Genomic DNA, 17500 nt, shown 5'->3' with positions numbered 1-17500 from the left:
CGGAGTTATGTGGTTGTTGAATTTAGTAGCCCGGTAAAGATGACATAGTGATGGCGGTGATGAGATGAAGCAGAGGGTATTAAAGAGACAAGGTAATCTGTTGTGTGATGAGGTAAAAAAAAAAGGCAATGTTAGTGGTGGTGATGACCCTATATTTTGACAGTGAAGGGAGCATCTCAAGGGCAAAAACAAAACCGAAATTTTAAAAAAGGGTAGACTGCGAAAAAATAGTATGTCGTGTGGTAGTAATCTGGCTTTTAAAAGTAAGGTTAAATGTAGAATAACGTAAAAAGAAAAAGAATCGTTTGTCAGAATGAATAGCTAGATAAAGTTAATGGCATTATTAGTACTAGTGGTGATGGTAGTAAGGTTATGTATAAAATAATAATAAATATAAAGCCGTTTGTAATTTATTGCTTAACTAGAATCTGTTATTGGTATCATAAGAAGATTTAGTATGTTCTCGGCTTGCAATAAAAAAAGAAACCGAGTAAAGTCTGACTAAAGCGAACGAAGTCTGAAGTTCGTAAAAGCGAAATGCGTGTGTGTGAATTTTTCTTCCAAGTTTTAATACAGAGTTAGAAAAAATAATTGGCAGTGGTTTAACTTCTCATTATTCTTGTTTTCCTGCTGTTCTCTTCATCTTATCACCACCACGATCACCAACTTTCAATATCATCTTTACCGGGTTCATAAATTTAACAACCCAATCACCTCGTCATCACCAGCACTATCACTAATACAATCACCTTTACCAAGCCTCTCAGTAGAACACAACAGATCAGATTTTCATGTTCTTGCAGTGTTTTTCTTTTATTTTTTCTTGTTTTCCTAATTTCTTTTTTTTTTCCATCTCAGTATCTTGTTCGGTTCTATTCTTGTGTGTGTGTGTGTGTGTGTGTGTGTGTGTGTGTGTGTGTGTGTGTGTGTGTTGGCTGTGTACCTGTCGCCCTCATAATTAAAGGTACAATGCTCAGGTGAGGCGGAGGAACACCTTTTTACCTGTTCTCACCTGGATTTTCTGCCTGCCAACCTTTCCCTATTTTTTTCCTACCTGTGATTTCTTTGCTTCTCATTATAATATTTTACTCTATTTTCATCTTTCTTTCCTGGTTACTCTTCTTCCTTGCATTTCTTCTTTCTTACCATTTTCTTCCTACCTGTGATTTCTTTATTATTTACTTTACTTTATATTACTCGATCCTTTCTTCTTAGTTTACTTTTTATCATTCCTTGGTTTGTTTCTCTCTCTCTCTCTCTCTCTCTCTCTCTCTCTCTCTCTCTCTCTCTCTCTCTCTCTCTCTCTCTCTCTCTCTCTCTCTCTCTCTCTCTCTCTCTCATACAAATTAACGTCGTCTAATTTTTATTAACATGAATTAGAGGCCAATTAGAGACTGATTTTTATATTTATTCACGCACACACACACACACACACACACACACACACACACACACACACACACACACACACACACACACACACACACACACGGCCGCTTGGTGCCTCTATTAACTGTAAACAATAGCCATATATAAATTAAGAGAGAGAGAGAGAGAGAGAGAGAGAGAATAATTAAATCTCTCTCTCTCTCTCTCTCTCTCTCTCTCTTCTCCTCCTCCTCCTCCTCCTCCTCCTCCTCCTCCTCCTCCTCCTCCTCCCCCTCCCCCACAACGTGACGCACATGAAGGAACGGAGTAAATAGAGTGTTTAGAGGCGATAAAAGAGAGACAGAGGAGTAAACACAAATAAGGAGAGGCAGTAAACGGAGGAATAAAGATAAACACAAATAAACCGGGAAATAAACACGTGCGAGACTTGATAAACGGCTCGCGTGTTGACTTTAAAGGAGGAGAAGGAGGAAGAGGAGGAGGAGGAGGAGGAGGAGCCTAAAAGTTAAAAGGGTAAGCCAAGGAGGTAAAGATCAGAGAAGGAAGAGGTTAGGAGGAGGAGGAGGAGGAGAAGAAGGAGAGTTAAAGGATAAGAGAAGGTGGTAAGATCGGAGGAGGAGGAGGAGGAGGAGGAGGAAAGAAGAGTGCATTTAAGCGGAACCGATGGAGAAGGAGGAGGAGATGGAGGAGGAAGAAGAGGAGGAGGAGGAGAGGAAGGAGGAGAATTTACTATTTGAAGAAACGAAGTAGAAAGGTTAAAAGATTGTAGGAGGAGGAGGACGAGGAGGAAGAGGAGGAGAAGGAGGAGGAGGAGGAGGAGGAGGAGGAGGAGGAATACATAGGAATACATAGGAGGAGGAGGAGGAGGAGGAGGAGGATTTATGGGAGGGTAGTGTGGATGGTCAACAGAGAGAGAGAGAGAGAGAGAGAGAGAGAGAGAGAGAGAGAGAATTTATAGGAGGTAATTTCTTAGTTTGATTTGTCACAGTTAGAAACTCTCTCTCTCTCTCTCTCTCTCTCTCTCTCTCTCTCTCTCTCTCTCAATGGAAAACGAAGTGAGAAGAAAATTAGGGGAAAACACACACACACACACACACACACACTCACACACACACACACCCACACCCACACACACACACACACACACACACACACACACCATGTAAGTATTTATTGCCTTATACTCTGAAAGGTTTCTGGATTTATACTTTTTTCTTTTTTTCTTTCTTCCATCGGATCAGATTTTTTTATTTATTTATTTTTTTTTTTTTTAAGACGGAAGATCATGTCAGTTATACACACACACATCTTTCATGTGTACGTACAAAAAGGATTCTGACGTACACACACACACACACACACACACACACACACACACACACACACACACACACACACACACACACTTTTATCTGATCAAAGACGCTTTCATTTCTGAGAGAGAGAGAGAGAGAGAGAGAGAGAGAGAGAGAGAGAGAGAGAGAGAGAGAGAGAGAGAGAGAGAGAGAGAGAGAGAGAGAGAGAGAGAGAGAGAGAGAGATCAAATCTACAAAGAAAAGTTTATAAAAATTGTAATCTAAATCTCTCTAAAAAATAAAAGTGCAGAATCAGATAGAAAAAGTTTAATTAAAACGATTAAAAAATGATTACCTTGATCCAATGTTTATAAGAGTTAATGAGAGAGAGAGCGAGAGAGAGAGAGAGAGAGATCTTCATTCATGTTTGTTTACTCACTCTTCGAAGGTGTTGAAAGGTAAATTAAGACCATAAGATTGAGTAACGTCATTCTCTCTCTCTCTCTCTCTCTTGCTCTCAATCTATCTATATTGCTATTTATCTATCTACCAATTTTGTCCTTCATTTAGGCTATAAGGTCGTAAGTAAATGAATGGAACTAACTTAATCAACCAGAATTGACTTAGAAAACACTTAAATACACTTAGAAGACACATAAAATCCCTAAAATACCAAAAATACTAAAAATTCTTCATACTTCTCAAATCAGAACACACTTTATAACCCTGTAACGAAGACCTATGGGAGAAATAATCTAATAGTCCCTTTTTTCCTTATCTTCCTCGTTTTTCTTTTATTTATTTACTTTCCTTTGGCGTCTGAATGGGCTGATAAAAGTAGTCAATGAAAATGGGATCCTCTCTCGGCTCACTGAACCTTCCTGTGATCAGATTGGTATAGAGGAGAGAATAATATCTCTCGTGTTTATAGTTTTTTCTTCAGATTCAAGTGATAGGGAACTCGCTTAAAAATAATGAAGTTTGTTTATATATATTTTCAGTGTGTTATTTGGAAAAGGTCAGGAAAGTTTTTTGTTGTTTACGAAAAGACTATTATAAACCGGATATATATTTTGTTTGTTTTCAGGGGCCTGGTGGTCAGTTCAAGCCCAATATGGCGCAGGGAATTCTTATCGTTGCGCCAGTTATGCTTGGCTCATGCTGCCCCTCGGAACTCATTCTTGATTCACTGGACGGTTTCTTCTAGAGTCCGGGTTGATGGGTGATCTTCTGGACAGCATGTGGGTAGTCTTAGGCCACTCGGCGGTGACTGAAAAATCCCGGGTGGTAGCGTGGGGATTCGAACCGACGTTGTCCGTGGCGTGGTGAATGCAATGCCCGCACGCTAACCACTCAGCCACCGCCTACCCTAGTGAGTGAGAGTGAGACGATTCTAATATTTGAAAGGGGTGTATTTCTTTTTCTTTTTGCATTACTCCTTATTTATTCACTATTTCCATGCCATTTTTATTGCCTTTGTATTTTTCCTATTTTATTTCGTTTTGCGCGCCTTTTCTTTTTCATGTCTCGTTCCTATATTTTGTCTTGTTTACGTTAATTTCCACTTCTTTCATAATTTCTCTTCCCTCTTCTTCATCCCTTTCATGTTATTTTCTAGAGTATAATAATAAGGCTTTTGCAGGTCTTTTCCTATATTGTTCCATCATTTATTGTGTTAATCTGCCCTTCATTTTTTTTTATTTATTCTTCTTTTTAGTATACGATGATTAATTCGCCTAAACACAATCCAGTTCTCAATCTTTTATTCGGAAGTGTGGAGAATATATTTTTGGACGCTCATTTCCGGAGCAGTTTACGAAAGCGGATTGTTCTCCCCTTTTAGACTGAGCTTTATTAATTATTCTCAAACACAATAACGCAGCTCTTTTTACGATCACTTACGCAGAAAGCTTTTGTAATATTCTCAGAACCATCCGTCGTTTTTCTTTTTAATAATGTATGTGGGTGGATGTGAAGGCCTACGAGGATATTTTTTTTTTGTGTGTGTGTGTGTGTACCGACGTGTGTGTGTGTGTGTGTGTGTGTGTGTGTGTGTGTGTGTGTGTGTGTGTGTGTGTGTGTGTGTGTGTGTACCTCCCACGCTTGCTTTAACAACGGATGTGTGTGGGAGGAGAAGTGAAAGAAGGAGGTAAAGGGAAGGAAACAGTAAACAGAAAAAGGAATAAAGGAAAAAAATAGCGGAATAGGTTTGATGTTCGTGGAAGAGGGAAGAGAAGAAGATAATAGGGAAAGCCAGAAGGGAGGTGAGAAGGTAATAGGAGAAGAAGGAAGAATAGGGAATAGAAGGAGGAGGATAAGTGTGTCTCACCCTTCTGTTTCTCTTCTTCAGGTTCTCCGCGGCCCTGTTTCTCTTCTGCCCAGGTAAGCAAGACTCCGGCCCAATTATCTGACGCCACAGGTATAAAGATTTCTCCGGGCGAGGCAGCAGGTACACACACACACACACACACACAGGATTGGTAATGGGACTGGTGGATAGGGGAAGGGTTGGTAATGGGACAGGTGGATAGGGGAAGGGTTGGTAATGGGACTGGTGGATAGCGGAAGGATTGGTAATGGGACTGGTGGATAGGGGAAGGGTTGGTAATGGGACTGGTGGATAGGGGAAGGGTTGGTAATGGGACTGGTGGATAGGGGAAGGACTGGTAATGGGACTGGTGGATAGGGGAAGGATTGGTAATGGGACTGGTGGATAGGGGAAGGGTTGGTAATGGGACTGGTGGATAGGGGAAGGGTTGGTAATGGGACTGGTGGATAGGGGAAGGATTGGTAATGGGACTGGTGGATAGGGGAAGGGTTGGTAATGGGACAGGTGGATAGGGGAAGGATTGGTAATGGGACTGGTGGATAGGGAAAGGATTGGTAATGGGACTGGTGGATAGGGGAAGGATTGATAATGGGACTGGTGGATAGGGAAAGGATTGGTAATGGGACTGGTGGATAGGGGAGGGTTAGAAATGGGACTGGTGGATAGAGGAAGGATTGGTAATGGGATTGGTGGATAGGGGAAGGGTTGGTAATGGGACTGGTGGATAGGGGAAGGATTGGTAATGGGACTGGTGGATAAGGGAAGGGTTAGTAATGGGACTGGTGGATAGGGGAAGGGTTGGTAATGGGACTGGTGGATAGGGGAAGGGTTGGTAATGGGCCTGGTGGATAGCGGAAGGATTGGTAATGGGACTGGTGGATAGGGGAAGGGTTGGTAATGGGACTGGTGGATAGGGGAAGGGATAGTAATGGGACTGGTGGATAGGGGAAGGGTTGGTAATGGGACTGGTGGATAGGGGAAGGGTTAGTAATGGGACTGGTGGATAGGGGAAGGGTTGGTAATGGGACTGGTGGATAGGGGAAGGGTTGGTAATGGGACTGGTGGATAGGGGAAGGATTGGTAATGGGACTGGTGGATAGAGGAAGGGTTGGTAATGGGACAGGTGGATAGGGGAAGGGTTGGTAATGGGACTGGTGGATAGCGGAAGGATTGGTAATGGGACTGGTGGATAGGTGAAGGGTTGGTAATGGGACTGGTGGATAGGGGAAGGGTTGGTAATGGGACTGGTGGATAGGGGAAAGACTGGTAATGGGACTGGTGGATAGGGGAAGGATTGGTAATGGGACTGGTGGATAGGGGAAGGGTTGGTAATGGGACTCGTGGATAGGGGAAGGGTTGGTAATGGGACTGGTGGATAGGGGAAGGATTGGTAATGGGACTGGTGGATAGGGGAAGGATTGGTAATGGGACTGGTGGATAGGGGAAGAGTTGGTAATGGGACTGGTGGATAGGGGAAGGGTTGGTAATGGGACTGGTGGATAGTGGAAGGATTGGTAATGGGACTGGTGGATAGGGGAAGGGTTGGTAATGGGACTGGTGGATAGGGGAAGGATTGGTAATGGGACTGGTGGATAGGGGAAGGGTTGGTAATGGGACTGGTGGATAGGGTAAGGGTTGGTAATGGGACTGGTGGATAGGGGAAGGATTGGTAATGGGACTGGTGGATAAGGGAAGGGTTGGTAATGGGACTGGTGGATAGGGGAAGGATTGGTAATGGGACTGGTTAATAGGGGAAGGGTTGGTAATGGGACAGGTGGATAGGGGAAGGGTTGGTAATGGGAGTGGTGGATAGGGGAAGGATTGGTAATGGGACTGGTGGATAAAGGGAAGGGTTGGTAATGGGTCTGGTGGATTGGGGAAGGATTGGTAATGGGACTGGTGGATAGTGGAAGGATTGGTAATGGGACTGGTGGATAGGTGAAGGGTTGGTAATGGGACTGGTGGATAGGGGAAGGGTTGGTAATGGGACTGGTGGATAGGGGAAGGATTGGTAATGGGACTGGTGGATAGGAGAAGGGTTGGTAATGGGACTGGTGGATAGGGGAAGGGTTGGTAATGGGACTGGTGGATAGGGGAAGGATTGGTAATGGGACTGGTGGATAGGGAAAGGGTTGGTAATGGGACTGGTCTAGAGGGGAAGGGTTGGTAATGGGACTGGTCTATAGGGGAAGGTTGGTAATGGGACTGGTGGATAGCGGAAGGATTGGTAATGGGACTGGTGGATAGGGGAAGGGTTGGTAATGGGACTGGTGGATAGGGGAAGGGTTGGTAATGGGACTGGTGGATAGGGGAAGGATTGGTAATGGGACTCGTGGATAGGGGAAGGGTTGGTAATGGGACTGGTGGATAGGGGAAGGGTTGGTAATGGGACTGGTGGATAGGGGAAGGATTGGTAATGTTACTGGTGGATAGGGGAAGGGTTGGTAATGGGACAGGTGGATAGGGGAAGGATTGGTAATGGGACTGGTGGATAGGGGAAGGGTTGGTAATGTTACTGGTGGATAGGGGAAGGATTGGTAATGGGCCTGGTGGATAGGGGAAGGATTGGTAATGGGACTGGTGGATAGGGGAAGGGTTGGTAATGGGACTGGTGGATAGGGGAAAGATTGGTAATGGGACTGGTGGATAGGGGAAGGATTGGTAATGGGACTGGTTGATAGGGGAAGGGTTGGTAATGGGACAGGTGGATAGGGGAAGGATTGGTAATGGGACTGGTGGATAGGGGAAGGATTGGTAATGGGACTGGTGGATAGGGGAAGGGTTGGTAATGGGACAGGTGGATAGGGTAAGGATTGTTAATGGGACTGGTGGATAGGGGAAGGATTGGTAATGGGACTGGTGGATAGGGGAAGGGTTGGTAATGGGACTGGTGGATAGGGGAAGGATTGGTAATGGGACTGGTGGATAGGGGAAGGGTTGGTAATGGGACTGGTGGATAGGGGAAGGATTGGTAATGGGACAGGTGGATAGGGGAAGGATTGGTAATGGGACTGGTGGATAGGGGAAGGATTGGTAATGGGACTGGTTGATAGGGGAAGGGTTGGTAATGGGACTGGTGGATAGGGGAAGGATTGGTAATGGGACTGGTGGATAGGGGAAGGGTTGGTAATGGGACTGGTGGATAGGGGAAGGGTTGGTAATAGGACTGGTGGATAGGGGAAGGATTGGTAATGGGACTGGTGGATAGGGGAAGGGTTGGTAATGGGACAGGTGGATAGGGGAAGGGTTGGTAATGGGACTGGTGGATAGGGGAAGGATTGGTAATGGGACTGGTGGATAGGGGAAGGGTTGGTAATGGGACTGGTGGATAGGGGAAGGATTGGCAATGGGACAGGTGGATAGGGGAAGGATTGGTAATGGGACTGGTGGATAGGGGAAGGATTGGTAATGGGACTGGTTGATAGGGGAAGGTTTGGTAATGGGACACACACACACGCAGGTCACATAAGGGTCACACGCACGCACACACACACACACACACGCAGGCCACAAAAGGATTAGTCTTATTGTACCGCTTCTTTTTATACCCTGAACCGATGATGATGATGATGATGATGATGATGATGATGATGGTGGTGGTGATGGTGATGGCAGTTCTTTGATGTAACGGTTGAGCAGCTTTAATTTGTTTTCTGTTTCTAGATGATAATGATGATGATGATGATGATGAAAGGATAACTGCTGTATATTATCGAGGGACACTTTTGTATTTTAAAACAAGTGAAGGTTAGGTTAGGTTAGGTTAGGTTAGGCTACATAAAAGAAAATGCCTACAAATACATATACAATGCTTATGAAGAATATATTACGAACATTAAGACGAAAAGGTTCCTCGCATAACATTAGAACCTCAAGTAGAAAATATTATAGTTACTAAGACATATAATTCCCATACATATTTTAGCGACAGAGAAACGATGATATATTATGGTAAGAAAGACATAAATCCTGCACGGTCAAAAAAAAAGTTGATAAAAGTTAGCAAGGATAGCATATAAAAAAAATCCTTACATTCCAAAGCAATTACTGGGAATAAAATGCAATAAAAAATATCTTCACAGACTTCCAAAAAAGTTAAGAAGAAAATTATGATTATTAAGTCAAATTCTTCTCATATTAAGTAAAAAATTCACATTAGAACTCTCAAAGGAAAAAAATATATATAATAAGACTTTATAGATCGGAAAAGTATAATGAAATGGAAAATGAATTATGGTCATTACGTAAAAAGTCCTTTCATGTCGAGACCACTAAAGGGAACTGAAGAAAAAGAATAAAGAAAGTAAAAAAGATAAAATAATATAAAAAAAAACAAAAAAATAGTGAAGTAAAAAGGGTAAAGTAAAATAAGTATCAAAAAAGTAGAAATAAAAAAGTAATAAGTAAAAAAATAGTAAAGCAAAGTAAAAATAATAGTAAAAAAAGGAAAAAAAGGAAATGGAAAAAGTTAAAAAGTAAAAAAATAGTGAAGCAAAGTAAAAATAATAAAGTAAAAAAAATATAAAAGGAAATGGAAAAAGTAAAAAAAAAGTAAAAATCCTTTCAAATCGAGACCACTGATGGATGAGAAGTGAAGAAAAAAAAAAGTAAGAAAAAATATAAATTCACTGAAGAAAAAAAAAAATATCCCCCTCCAAGGGACGTGCTCAAGGCCCCTCAGGAAGCATAACACCTAATCCTCCACTCGGCCGGCCACTCATCAAGCATTTTCACGCCTCGTTTGTTTGTTTTTCGTCCCACTCACTGAGCATTAAGAGCAACCCAATCATATCCGCCTCTCTCTCTCTCTCTCTCTCTCTCTCTCTCTCTCTCTCTCTCTCTCTCTCTCAGAACTATGATGCAACGGGCCACTCAACAAGCTTATTCCGGTCTCTCTGTTTGTTTGGTGTCCCGGAGAGTGCATGCGTGAGCCGAGTACCGCCGCTCAAAGGCCACTCAGCGAGGATTGCTTGTGTGTTTTCGTAACATAGGGAAGGAGAATAACCATGAGAGAGAGAGAGAGAGAGAGAGAGAGAGAGAGAGAATTTATTTGATGATAATTTAACTTTTTATTCATTTGTTTGTGTTTGATTTTAATAGTCTCCCTCCTCTTCCTCCAACCTTACCAAAAATGACTCAAGCGACTCAACCTGTTCTCGTTGGAAAAGAGACGATTGCGGGGAGACATGATACAAGTCCTCAAGTACCTGAACAAGTTCAGCAATGTCGATCACTCTAAACTCTTCACTCTACAAACTAACCTGAGAACAAGAAACAACGGTAAAACAATTCAAGCCAAGCGATGCAGTACAGATATCGGCAGGAGCTCTTTTTCGACTAGAGTTGTCCGCCACTGGAACAGCCTTCCTGCAGGAGTGTTAGTGCGGAAACGATTAACTCCTTAACAAATCGCCTTGATCGTCACTTGGTTGCGTCGGGAGTATATTCATTCTTAGCAGGTGTCACCAGTGATAGGGTCACAGGGCTCACGGAGCTTGAGCTATTCTTTCAGTTATCATATATTACCTGTGTTTCTCTGGGACTTGCAACAATTACGCTTCAATATAATAAGTGACACTATTGTTAATAAAAATGTAGCTGATCATTCTCGTTGTTTTATTGATTGGTAAACGAGAGAAAATATAAATGCTGTCCCTCAGCCTCTCCTCATCCAAAATCGTTCTTGCATGAAAGACCTGTGAAACCAAGCAGAAATGAGCTTTTAAAAAATATTATTTACATTACATTATATGCTGAGTACCTGCTTTGGGTGCATCAGTGTCGCCTTCGGCGAAATTTATCAAAAACATTTGGGCGCCAGGCATCTCGGCAGAAAGCGAGCCTCCTTTGTTTTTTGTCCGTGTGCGACATTGGCTTCCGTCCAATTGTGTTTCCCTCCACCCACAACTCCTGGCTTTAAACGGCATCACCTTTGACCTGCCCACGCTCCTGGTAGCGGCAGGCGTCCACCCAAGGTCTTGGTTCATCTCACACAACAACCAGCAGTCAGTGCCAGTCACTAGAGGGCGGAATATAACATACTGGGAGCGGAAGCCGGTGACCGCACTGAGACACAAACACCTGGCCTTCCTAGTGTTGGGGGGGGTGGGGGTTGTCGAGATGCCTGGCCGGCCCTCACGCCCTAATGTTTTTGATAAACTTCACCGAGGGCGACACTGATACACCCACGGCAGGTACTCGGCAAATATTGTAATGTAAATAGAATTTTTCTTTTAAAAAGTTCACAGGGCTTTCATACAAAAACGATTTTGGATGAGGAGAGGCTGCCGGACAGCATTTATATTTTCTCTCGTTTACCAATAAATAAAACAACGAGAATGATCAGCTACATTATTATTAACAATAGTGTCACTTATTATATTGAAGTGTAATTGTTACAAGCCCCAGAGAAACACAGGTAATTTACGATAATTGAAAGAATAGCTCAAGCTTCGTGGCCCTGTGACCCAACACCCGCTGGCTGTCAGCTCTGAACATACCTCATTCCCGAGTACGTCCAGTAGTGCTTTAATACTTTCCGCAGGTTATTCCTGTGGTTAACGGATTGATTAAATTACTAAAAGCAGGCAGCTTTGCAATGAGCCAGTAGGCTTTCTGCTGCCTGTTCGTCCATGTTTCCATGTTCTCCCCTTCTCTTCGTCTATCCAACAATTAGGCTGGATTCACACGGGCCACTTTTTAGTGGTCAGTGGCCGCCACAAAATAATGGTCAAAATAGAACACACACATCTCTATGGGTGCATGCACACGGGACACTTTTTTGTGGTCGCCACAAAACAGTGGCGAGTTGTGGCGGCGGAGCCATTTTTTCCGACCACGCCACTGTGGCGGCGATGGATACCGTTGTTTGAAACGGCAGCGTGCACACGAGCCACTATCGGCGGCCACCACCCTGCCACCCGCCGCTTTCCCTCTGTCTTGACACTGACCTTTATGAATTATAACTTTCATGATGTATAAGTATGACCTTCACGCATAACTTGTGTTCAGGACATGATGAATAAGCTCTTACATGCTTTCAGAATTAATGTTTCACTTCGTTTGACAGTTTTGCATATTAATAGATTCTGGTGTGAATTAACTTCTGAATGTGGTAGTTTTATTTATTAAGAAGTAAAAAGTGGAAATCTTATGTAACCGCAAAGACTGCTGAATTGTCAATAAATTACGTACATCTAATGTGACTTTATATTCTTCATGTTCAGCCTTACATTAAGATTACCGCAAGTCTCTCTTCTACTGGCACACACTTCCTCATGTTGGTGTCCTGCCGTGTTATACGTGGACCAATTACTGTCATTAGATGATTTTAAAGCTGTCCTGTGACTTCCTGAAGTAGTAAAAAAAAAAAAAAAAAAGTATCAGGGTGCTCTTTTAGTTCTGCAAATAATGTGTGGAATGCTAGACGCAGTAGTCTGTTGCTAACTATGAGGTGAACCCAGTACTTTCTTCTGCGGTTTTTGCCAAGAGAGCACAGACAGCTGCTACCACTACGAGATCCATAACGCCACGTACTGACCTCATTAGTGGCCGCCACCGAGTGGCTCGTGTGCAGGGTGCACCTACTCACCATTTTTCGTGGCGACCATTTTTTGTGGTGGCCACTGACCATGTCTCGTGTGAACCCAGCCTTATTCTCTTCCTTAATATCGTCCCCCTTCCTTCCCCTCCTCTTCCTCCTCCTCCTCCTCCTCCTCCTCCTCCTCCTCCATATCGTGCAGTCCTATCTACGTCGATTGCTAACTTAACATGCCATGAACACACACACACACACACACACACACACACACACACACACACACACACACACACACACACTTGTACCTTTATAATGCTCACTCACGCACACCTGCAATAGCAAAGATTCTCTCTCTCTCTCTCTCTCTCTCTCTCTCTCACTTAGTTATTTTCGTTGTAAGCACGCGAGGAAACCAAAGAAGATCGACAGCAGATTGAAAGCAAATAAAACTTCAAATAAAAACGAAAAAAAAAATCATGCATTACCGAATAAAAAGAAAATATCTTGATTGAATGCCGTGAAAGAGACCTACTTATTTATTCTCTCTGAGCGTTCGGTTTTGAAGACGTGAAAAATATGGACATTTCTGATTACATTGATCGTCCACTCACTCTTTGCGTAAATACATTGAAAGGTGAATAAACATTTGCCGAGACTTAAAAACATGAATACTTCTGCTACCATTGATCGTTCTGTCTGGCGTAAATACATTGAAAGGTGAATAAACGATTGTCGAGACTTAAAGAAAACATGAATACTTTTGATAGCATTGATCGTCCACTCTTCGCGTAAATATATTGAAAGGTGAATAAACGTTTGTCTAGACTTAAAGAAAACATAAATACTTTTGATAGCAATGATCGGTCAGTCTCGGCGTAAATACATTGAAAGGTGAATAAGCCGGTACACACGCCTTAGACAATTATTGGATCTTGAATGTGCAGAATTATTCCTTTGCCAAACACACTGTATACGAAAAGAAAGTCTACAGAACACCAAGAGGCATGAAACGCAGTAAATTGTGAAAAGACTCGGTTCATAATATTTTTTTCAGAAGTAAATTGTGAAAAGACTCGGTTCATATTTTTTTCAGAAGTAAATTGTGAAAAGACTCTGTTCATAATTTTTTTTTCTGAAGTAAATTATAAAAAAGACTCGGTTCACAATAATTTTTTTCAGAAGTAAATTATAAAAAGACTCGGTTCACAAGATTTTTTTCAAAAGTAAATTATAAAAAGACTCGGTTCATATTTTTTTCTGAAGTAAATTATAAAAAAGACTGTTCACAAGATTTTTTTCAGAAGTAAATTATAAAAAGACTCGGTTCATATTTTTTTCAGAAGTAAATTATAAAAAGACTCGGTTCATAGTATTTTTTTCTGACTACCGAGTTCTTCTTTTGCTAAACACACTTTTTAAACAAGGAGAAATAAACTGCAAAGAAATAAAACCGATAGGAAAGATTAAGCAGATTAAAAACTTAATATATAATTAGCAAATCACAATATGTTTTCTTACGCCTAACACGTTTGTTAACTAAAGGATGAAAAGAATAAATGAACAATATATGAAAAATCTGTAGAAAAACATTAAAAGATATAAAAAAATCCTACTGAATCCATAGTTATTCTTACGCTGAACACACCTGCAAACGAAAAAAGATGAAAAAATACCAAAAATAAACAATAGGAAAAAAGAAGAAAAATATTGTGTCGTTTCAAAAAAATGCATACGCGATAGATTTGTTTTGATGTTCCCACTGATGCGTCAAATACGTAAATGCTTTCGATAGCACTGGTCGTTCACTGCTGGCGTAAATACATCGGGGGCGGATTAAAGGCTTGTCAGGTACACGCGTTACTAAGTTACTGAATTTCGAGAGCTCGGTAATTAGTAAAAATATCATTGAATGTCGATTTATTCATATTATGCTAAACATATTTGTAAAGGGAAAAATTGAAAATATGAAGGAAAAATAAGAAAATATCACTTGTATTGCTAAAGAAGATGAGAAATTATGAAGGAAGAACAATAGGAAAACTTCACTTGTATTGCTAAAGAAGAAGAGAAATTATGAAGGAAGAACAATAGGAAAACCTCACTTGTATTGCTCAAAGAAAGTAATGGCGAGGTTGTTCAGTATTGGCGTAAATGCATCGGGAGGCGGATAAAAGGCTTACCAAATACAGACGTCATCTAATTGCTGAGTGTCAAAAAGTTACTAATTAATAAATAAAAAAATAACTGTACAGCGAGAAAAAAAGAAATGTGAAGGAACCATCGGAAAACTTCACGTGTATTGCTAAAAAAAAATAATATCGAGGTTGTAATAGTGTTTGAAGTTTTTAATACGTTAAATATCTAAACACTTTCGGTATCATTGGTCGGGTAAATAGATTGAGAAGGCGATCAAAGGCTTTTCTGATGCTCGCGTTATGTAATCGTTGAGTTTCGAAAAATCAGTAAATAATTAAAAAAAACACTGAATGTCGAGTTATTCTTCTGCTGAACACGACTACAAACGAAAAAAAAAATATATATAAACCATGAATGGGCCACCGGAAAACTTCACTTGTACTGCTAAAAAAAAAAAAAAAACGAAGAGACATTACTGAAGAAGACGAGTAGGAAAACTTCACTTGTACTGCTGAAAAAAAAGAGAAATTAAGGAGAAAGACCAATAGGAAAACTTCACTTGTACTGCTGAAAAAAGAAGAAGAGAAATTAAGGAGAAAGACCAATAGGAAAATTTCACTTGTACTGCAAAAAAAAAAAGAGAAATTAAGGAGAAAGACCAATAGGAAAACTTCACTTGTACTGCTGAAAAAAGAAGAAGAGAAATTAAGGAGAAAGACCAATAGGAAAACTTCACTTGTACTGCAAAAAAAAAGAAGAGAAATTAAGGAGAAAGACCGATAGGAAAACTTCACTTGTACTGCTAAAAAAGAAGAGAAATTAAGGAGAAAGACCAATAGGAAAACTTCACATGTACTGAAAAAAAAGAGACATTTGGGAAAACGATCAGTAGAAAAATTCCACTCGTATTGCTAAAAAAAAATAGTAATATGGACTGTGATAGTGCGTTTTGAAGTTGTTATTGATAAGTTAAACACATAAACACTTCCGATATCATTGATCGTGAATGTTGGCCTAAATACATCAGCAGGAGGCTTGTCAGATGCATGCGTTACCAGTTTATTGGGTTTCGGAAAGTTGATATCAGTTAAGGAATAAATAAATAACAGGTTGACCTTCTAATTTTGCTTTCTCCCCACAATTTTGCTTATTTCTCCCTCCAGTTTATTGGGTTTCGGAAATTCGGCAATCACTTAAGGAATAAATAAATAACAGGTTAATCTTTTAATTTTACTTTATCCCCACAATTTTTCTTTTTTCTCTCCCTCTCTTCAATTAGACCCTTTTCTCTGTTTCATTTCAATTTACCCTTTTTTTTTCTCTATCTCCCTTGAATTCACCTTCTCTACATCTCCATTAAATTTAACTTATTCTCTCTTCTGTCACTTTTTCCTTTTTAATCTCTTCAAATTTACTTCTATTCTCTCTTTCTCCTTTCGCTTTTCTATCTCTCCCTTCAATTTGACTTTTTTTCCTCTTTCTGCTTTCAATTTTCCTTTCTTCATTATTTCTCCCATCAGTTTCACCTTTAACACTTTCTTTCTTTTATCTTGTATCACTTTTAAACTTACACATACACGAAAAGAGAGGGGGCATATGTCATAAACAATAAGGGAAGTATTGCTCCATTAAAGGCTTGTCAGATACACGCGTCAGCCTTCAAATGGGTTTCGAAAATTCGGCAGTTAATTAAGAAACGAATGAATGCTGAAATGATGTAATAATATGTCACGTAATTTATATATAAACGAAAGGAGATAAAATAAACAGAATAAGCAAGAAAGGGAAAAAAATATTGTATTGTATAAAAAATAAAAATTGACGAGTTGCTTTTTTTCTTGCTTTACACGTCAACGAAAAAGTGTTAAAGTATAAAGAATAAACAAGATAAAATAATTGCATTGCCTAAAAGAGACTGAAATATTGAGGAACTTATTATTGACCTTATCTTATATATAAACGAAAAGAGATAAAGAATACAGAAAAAATAAACAAGGGAAGAAAAGGATTTGTATTGCTTAAAAAATAAACCTTGAATAAATTTTGTGACAGATTATTTTCCCCGACACGTGCTTCCTGACGCGTCAAAAACATGAATGCTTCTGATAACGGCGCCGGTTCAGCCCCGCCGCCGCAAACACACTGAGAGGTGAACACACGGCGCGTCAGGCACAGGTGTTTACCGAGGCCCGGGTGTGGACCGCTCGTTGTTCACGGTTGTCGTAAATACATCGGGAGGCGGATAAAAGGCTTGCCAAACACAACCGCCATCTAATTACAGAGAAGGAACACCCGTAGCCAAGGGGTTGAGGGAAAAGTACAGGAAAATAAAAATGAGAGTGATGATAAAGTACGTGGAGTGTAGCTCAGAAAACACATCGATGAATAACTAAAAAAATGAATAAAGAAAGAAAGAAAGAAGACCACGTAGAGAAATGTAAACGAAGTGGAGTAAAAAGTAAAATAGAAAAAGAGTTAAATTGAAGGCATAGATGGAAAATATATATAAATGATGACAGGAAGAAGGAAAAGGATAGAAAAATTAACTTGCAGGGAGAATAGAAGTGATACAGAATTAAAGAAAGTGTTAAAGGTGAAATTGAAAGGAGAAATAATGAATAAAGGAAAATTGAAAGCAGAAAGAGGAAAAAAAGTCAGATTGAAGGGAGAGATAGAAAAGTGAAAGGAGAAAGAGAGAATAGAAGTAAATTTGAAGAGATTAAAAAGGAAAAAAATGAGAGAAGAGAGAATAAGTGAAATTTAATGGAGATCTAGAGAAGGTGAATTGAAGGCAGATAGAGAAAAAAAGGG

General features: G+C 40.5%; 1 protein-coding gene and 1 long non-coding RNA gene across 3 annotated transcripts in view; one reads left to right on the top strand and one right to left on the bottom strand.

The window, feature by feature from the left end:
* Positions 1-17500, bottom strand: part of LOC126992189 (histamine H2 receptor-like) — a gene marked incomplete at its 5' end in the record, with an annotated part of 46201 nt that overhangs the window by 10909 nt on the left and 17792 nt on the right. The gene's annotated exons all lie outside the window — the stretch shown is intronic.
* Positions 4868-8613, top strand: LOC126992195 (uncharacterized). 2 transcript variants are annotated; one of them, XR_007746337.1, is made up of 3 exons: positions 4868-5517; positions 7718-7810; positions 8245-8613. It is a non-coding gene; the product is annotated as an uncharacterized LOC126992195 (long non-coding RNA). The 2 variants fall into 2 exon arrangements; XR_007746336.1 differs by lacking the exons at positions 7718-7810; positions 8245-8613 and adding exons at positions 6137-6641; positions 6704-6836.

Source organism: Eriocheir sinensis, unplaced genomic scaffold (genome assembly GCF_024679095.1).
Source record: "Eriocheir sinensis breed Jianghai 21 unplaced genomic scaffold, ASM2467909v1 Scaffold415, whole genome shotgun sequence".
NCBI classification, from domain to species: Eukaryota; Metazoa; Arthropoda; class Malacostraca; order Decapoda; family Varunidae; genus Eriocheir; species Eriocheir sinensis.
Note: the sequence above shows the minus strand (reverse complement) of the source record. Positions and strands in the feature narration are given on the sequence as shown.